The following is a 6,160-nucleotide window of genomic DNA, read 5'->3' on the forward strand; positions in this document are numbered from 1 at the left end:
AACCCACTCCAGTGTTCTTGCCTGGAGAATCCCAGGGACGGGGGAGCCTGGTGGGCTGCCGTCTCTGGGGTCACACACAGTCAGACATGACTGAAGCGACTTAGCAGCAGCAACAACTCCAGAAATGCCTTTTGTTTTTCCAGTGCAGAATCTGATCGAGATTTATGCATTAATCTAGGTTGCTGTGTACCTTTAGTCTTTAATTCTGCAATTATCCCCTGCTTATTTGTCCTTAACATTGTAAATTGTTTCTTACAGAATGTCCCACATTTTATACTTGATTCTTTCCTCATGGTGTTGTCTAACTTGTTCCAGTGTGTAAACAGGAAGTTTGTTTAGCGGTGAAATTTTCTTTTAATAGCTCTACTAAGGTATTCTTTACAGAGCTGTGTAACCATCACCACAATCCAGTTTTAATGTGTTTCCATCACCTCCCCCAGGGAAAATAACATATCTACTTTACACATTCTCACCAACAATTTATTAGTCTATCTTATAATTATTCAATGGGTGTGAAGTGATACTACATTTTGGTTTTCATTTGCATTTCCCCAAGGACTGAAGATGTTGGGCATCTTTTCATGTGCTTGTAAATATTTGTGTTTAAGTCTTTAATCTATTTTTAAGATGGGATTTGCCCTTCTATTATTGAGTTGTAAGAGTTCCTTATACATATTTATAGGATATGAGTCCTATATAAGATTTGCAATTATTTTCTCCCAGTCTTTTTTCTTAATGGTCTTTTGAAACACACGAGTTTTACATTTTAGGTCCAATTTATTAATTTAAAAATTTTATGGATCATGATTTTTGTATCATCTAAAAACTCTGCCTAAATCAAGACCATCAAGATTTTCTTGATTTTTTTTTTTTGACTTTATCTTTTGTTGTTCAGTCGCCAAGTCATGTCCAACTCTGCAACCCCACGGACTGCAGCATTCCAGGTCTCCTTGTCTTTCCCTATCTCCTGGAGTCTGTCCAAGTTCATGTCCACTGAATCAGTGATGCCATCCAACCATCTCATCCTCTTGTCGCCTTCTTCTTATGCCTTCAATCCCTCCCAGCATCAGCGTCTTTACCAGCGAGTTGGCTGTTTGCATCAGGTGGCCAAAGTATTGGAGCTTCAGCTTCAGCATCAGTCCTTCCAATGAGTAGTTCTTACATTTAGACCTGTGATATATTTTGAGCTAATTTTTATGTATGGTGAGAAGAGTCTAAATTTATCTTTTTGCATTTGGCTATCTAATTTTCTCAGCATCATTTGTTGGAGAGACTGTCCTTTCCCCAGTGAATTGCTTTGGGTGCTTTTGTCAAAAATGAATTGACTGTGCATATAAGGGTTCATTTTTAGATTCTCTGGTATCTTTGCCTTCTTCCTTCTAGTGGAAAGCTGTTCCTCTTCCATCTTAATGAGGAAGCTTCATGTTTCTCACCATTTAGTATGATGGTAGTGTATGTTTTTTTGTAGATTTTTTTTTTTCTATCACAGTGAGGAAATCCCCCTCTCTTCCTAGTTTACTGATAGTTTTTATCATGAATGTTTGATATTTTTAATGCTTTTTCTTTATCAATGTGATCATGTGATTTTTCTTTTTTAGCGTATGGATGTGGATTACATTGATTTTCAAATGTAATGTTGAACCAGTATTGCCTTGGATAAATCCCAGTCTGTTGTGTTATATAATTCTTTTTATACATAATTAAATTTGATTTGCTAACATTTTTTTGAGGATTTTTGCATCTGTACTCAAGAGAGATACTGGTCTATAGTTTTCTTGTAGTGCTTTGTCTGGCCTCATAGCAGGTTATGCTGTCCTCATAGAATGAGTTAGGAAATATTCCTTCTTCTTATGTCCTCTGAAAGATATTGTAGAGAATTAGTGAAATTTCTTCCTTAAATGTTTGGTGGAATTCGTCAGTGAACCCTTCTGGGTGTGCTGCTTTCTTTTTTTGAGGGTTAATTATTATTGATTCAGTTTCTTTGATATAATCCTAGTCAGATGATCTGTTTCTTCTTTTATGAGTTTTGGCAAATTGTGTCTTTCGGAAATTAGTCTGTTTCATCTAGGTGTTATAATTAAGTATGTGGGCAGAATTTTTCACAGTTTTGCTTATTCTCCTTTTAATGTCCTTGAAATCTGTACTGATATTCCTTCTTTCTTCTCTGTTATTAGTAATTAATAATTAGTCTCTAAAGCTACCAATGGTATTCTTCACAGAGCTAGAACAAATAATTTCACAATTTGTATGGAAATACAAAAAACCTCGAATAGCCAAAGCAATCTTGAGAAAGAAGAATGGAACTGGAGCAATCAACCTACCTGACTTCAGGCTCTACTACAAAGCTACAGTCATCAAGACAGTATGGTACTGGCACAAAGACAGAAATATAGACCAATGGAACAAAATAGAAAGCCCAGAGATAAACCCACGTACCTATGGACACCTTATCTTTGACAAAGGAGGCAAGAATATACAATGGAGAAAAGACAATCTCTTTAACAAGTGGTGCTGGGAACACTGGTCAACCACTTGTAAAAGAATGAAACTAGAACACTTTCTAACACCATAGACAAAAATAAACTCAAAATAGATTAAAGATCTAAACGTAAGACCAGAAACTATAAAACTCCTAGAGGAGAACATAGGCAAAACACCCTCCGACATACATCACAGCAGGATCCTCTATGACCCACCTCCCAGAATATTGGGAATAAAAGCAAAAATAAACAAATGGGACCTAATTAAACTTAAAAGCTTCTGCACAACAAAGGAAACTATAAGCAAGGTGAAAAGACAGCCTTCAGAATGGGAGAAAATAATAGCAAATGAAGCAACTGACAAACAACTAATCTCAAAAATATACAAACAACTCCTGCAGCTCAATTCCAGAAAAATAAATGACCCAATCAAAAAATGGGCCAAAGAACTAAACAAGACATTTCTCCAAAGAAGACATACAGATGGCTAACAAACACATGAAAAAATGCTCAACGTCACTCATTATCAGAGAAATGGAAATCAAAACCACTATGAGGTACCATTTCATGCCAGTCATGGCTGCAATCCAAAAGTCTACAAGCAATAAATGCTGGAGAGGGTGTGGAGAAAAGGGAACCCTCTTACACTGTTGGTGGGAATGCAAACTAGTACAGCTACTATGGAGAACAGTGGAGATTCCTTAAAAAACTGGAAATAGACCTGCCTTATGACCCAGCAATCCCACTGCTGGGCATACACACTGAGGAAACCAGAATTGAAAGAGACACGTGTACCCCAATGTTCATTGCAGCACTGTTTATAATAGCCAGGACATGAAAGCAACCTAGATGTCCATCAGCAGATGAATGGATAAGAAAGCTGTGGTACATATACACAATGGAGTATTACTCAGCCATTAAAAAGAATACATTTGAATCAGTTCTAATGAGGTGGATGAAACTGGAGCCTATTATACAGAGTGAAGTAAGTTGGAAAGAAAAACACCAATACAGTATACTAACACATATATATGGAATTTAGATGGTAACGATAACCCTGTATATGAGACAGCAAAAGAGACACTGATGTATAGAACACTCTTTTGGACTCTGTTGGAGAGGGAGAGGGTGGGATGATTTGGGAGAATGGCATTGAAATATGTATAATATCATATATGAAACGAGTCACCAGTCCAGGTTTGATGCACGATACTGGATGCTTGGGGCTGGTGCACTGGGACGACCCAGAGGGATGGTATGGGGAGGGAGGAGGGAGGAGGGTTCAGGATGGGGAACACGTGCATACCTGTGGCAGATTCATGTTGATATGGCAAAACCAATACAATATTGTAAACTTAAAAAATAAATAATAATTAGTCTTTATCTTTCATAGCCTGGCTAAGTTTTTTGAAAAAATTTTTCTATTAATGTCCTACTTTTAATTTAATTAATTCTGCTCTAGCTTTTATAATTTCTTTTCTGATGCTTCAGTTCAGTTCAGTCACTCAGTCGTGTCCAACTCTGTGACCCCATGAACCGCAGCACGCCAGGCCTCCCTGTCCCTCACCAACTCCCGGAGTCCACCCAAACCCATGTCCATTGAGTTGGTGATGCCATCCAACCATCTCATCCTCTGTCGTCCCATTCTCCTCCTGCCCTCAACCTTTCCCAGCATCAGGGTCTTTTCAAATGAGTCATCTCTTCGCATCAGGTGGCCAAAGTACTGGAGTTTCAGCTTCAACATCAGTCCCTCCAATGAACACCCTGGACTTATCTCCTTTAGGATGGACTTGTTGATCTCCTTGCAGTCCAAGGGACTCTCAAGAGTCTTCTCCAACACCACAATTCAAAAGCATCAATTGTTTGGCGCTCAGCTTTGTTTATAGTCCAACTCTCGCATCCATACATGACCACTGGAAAAACCATAGCTTTGACTAGATGGACCTTTGTTGACAAAGTAATGTGTCTGCTTTTCAATATGCTGTCTAGGTTGGTCATAACTTTGCTTCCAAAGAGTAAATGTCTTTTAATTTCATGGCTGCAATCACCATCCGCAGTGATTTTGGAGCCCAATAAAATAAAGTCAGCCACTGTTTCCCCACCTATTTGCCATGAAGTGATGGGACCGGATGCCATGATCTTAGTTTTCTGAATGTTGAACTTTAAGCCAACTTTTTCACTCTCCTCTTTCACTTTCATCAGGAGGCTCTTTAGTTCTTCTTCACTTTCTGCCATAAGGGTGGTGTTATCTGTGTATCTGAGGTTATTGAGATTTCTCCCGGCAATCTTGATTCCAGCTTGTGCTTCCTCCAGCCTGGTGTTTCTCATGATGTACTCTGCATATAAGTTAAATAAGCAGGGTGACAATATACAGCCTTGATATACTCCTTTTCCTATTTGGAACCAGTCTGTTGTTCCATGTCCCGTTCTAACTGTTGCTTCCTGACCTGCATACAGGTTTCTCGAGGCAGGTCAGGTGGTCTGGTATTCCCATCTCCTTCAGAATTTTCCTGTTTATTGTGATCCACATAGTCAAAGGCTGATGCTTGCTTCAGATTTAATTTGCTCTTTTTCTGGTTTTCTAAGATAGAAACTTAAATGATTATTTTTAGATCTTTTCCCTTTCTAATATGTTCACTCAATGCTATAAATTGCCCTCTGAACACTGCTTTGTTGCATCCCACAAATTTTGATAAGTTAATTCAAAATATTTAAAAAATTTCTCGATACTTCCTCTTTGGTCCTTATTTTACTTCAACTATGTTAATTTCCACATATGGGTTTTTCCAGTTGCCTTTCTGTAACTGATTTCTAGTTTAATTACATCATGGTCTTGGAGGAGGCATTGTCGTTCAGTCGCCCAGACGTGGTCCCACTCTTTGCAGCCCTATGGTTGCAGCACACCTGGCTCCTCTGGCCTCCACTGTTTGCTCAAATTCATGTCCATTGAGTCAGTTGCTATCTAACCATCTGCCGCCCCCTTCTCCTTTTGCCTTCAGTCTTTCCCAGCATCAGGGTGTTTTCCAATGAGTCGGCTTTCGTATCAGGTGGCCAGAGTATTGGAGCTTCAGCTTTAGTCCTTCCAATGAATATTTAGGGTTTATTTCCTTTAGGATTGACTGGTTTGATCTCCTTGCTGTCCAAGGGACTCTCAAGAGTCTTCTCCAGCACCACTTCATGATTTCTATTGGTTAAAATTTATTTATATATCATAGCCCAGAATGTGGTCTATCTTGGTGAATGCTCATTGTGAGCTTGAGAACAATGTGTATTCTGTTGCTGTTGGATGAAGGAGTCTATGGACTTCCCTGCTAATGCAGGAGACACAGGAGACATGGATGGGTTCGATCCCTGGATCGGGAAGATCTCCTGGAGTAGGAAATGGCAATCTGCTCCAGTATTCTTGCTTGGAAAATTCCATGGACAGACGAACCTGGTGCACTACCGTCCATGGGGTCACAAAGTGTCGGACACAACTGAGTGATCACGCATGTTGAATTTTGTCAAAAGCTTTTTATATACATCTGTTGAGATGATCATATCTATTTATGTGTCTTTTAGAGATGATCTTATCTACTTATGCATCTGTTGAGATGATTGTTCTTGTTGTGATGTATCATATTGATTGATTTGCAGATTCTGAACTGTCCCTGCATCTCTGGGATAAATCCCACTTGATC

The sequence above is a fragment of the Bubalus kerabau genome, chromosome 3 (assembly GCF_029407905.1).
Source record: "Bubalus kerabau isolate K-KA32 ecotype Philippines breed swamp buffalo chromosome 3, PCC_UOA_SB_1v2, whole genome shotgun sequence".
NCBI classification, from domain to species: Eukaryota; Metazoa; Chordata; class Mammalia; order Artiodactyla; family Bovidae; genus Bubalus; species Bubalus kerabau.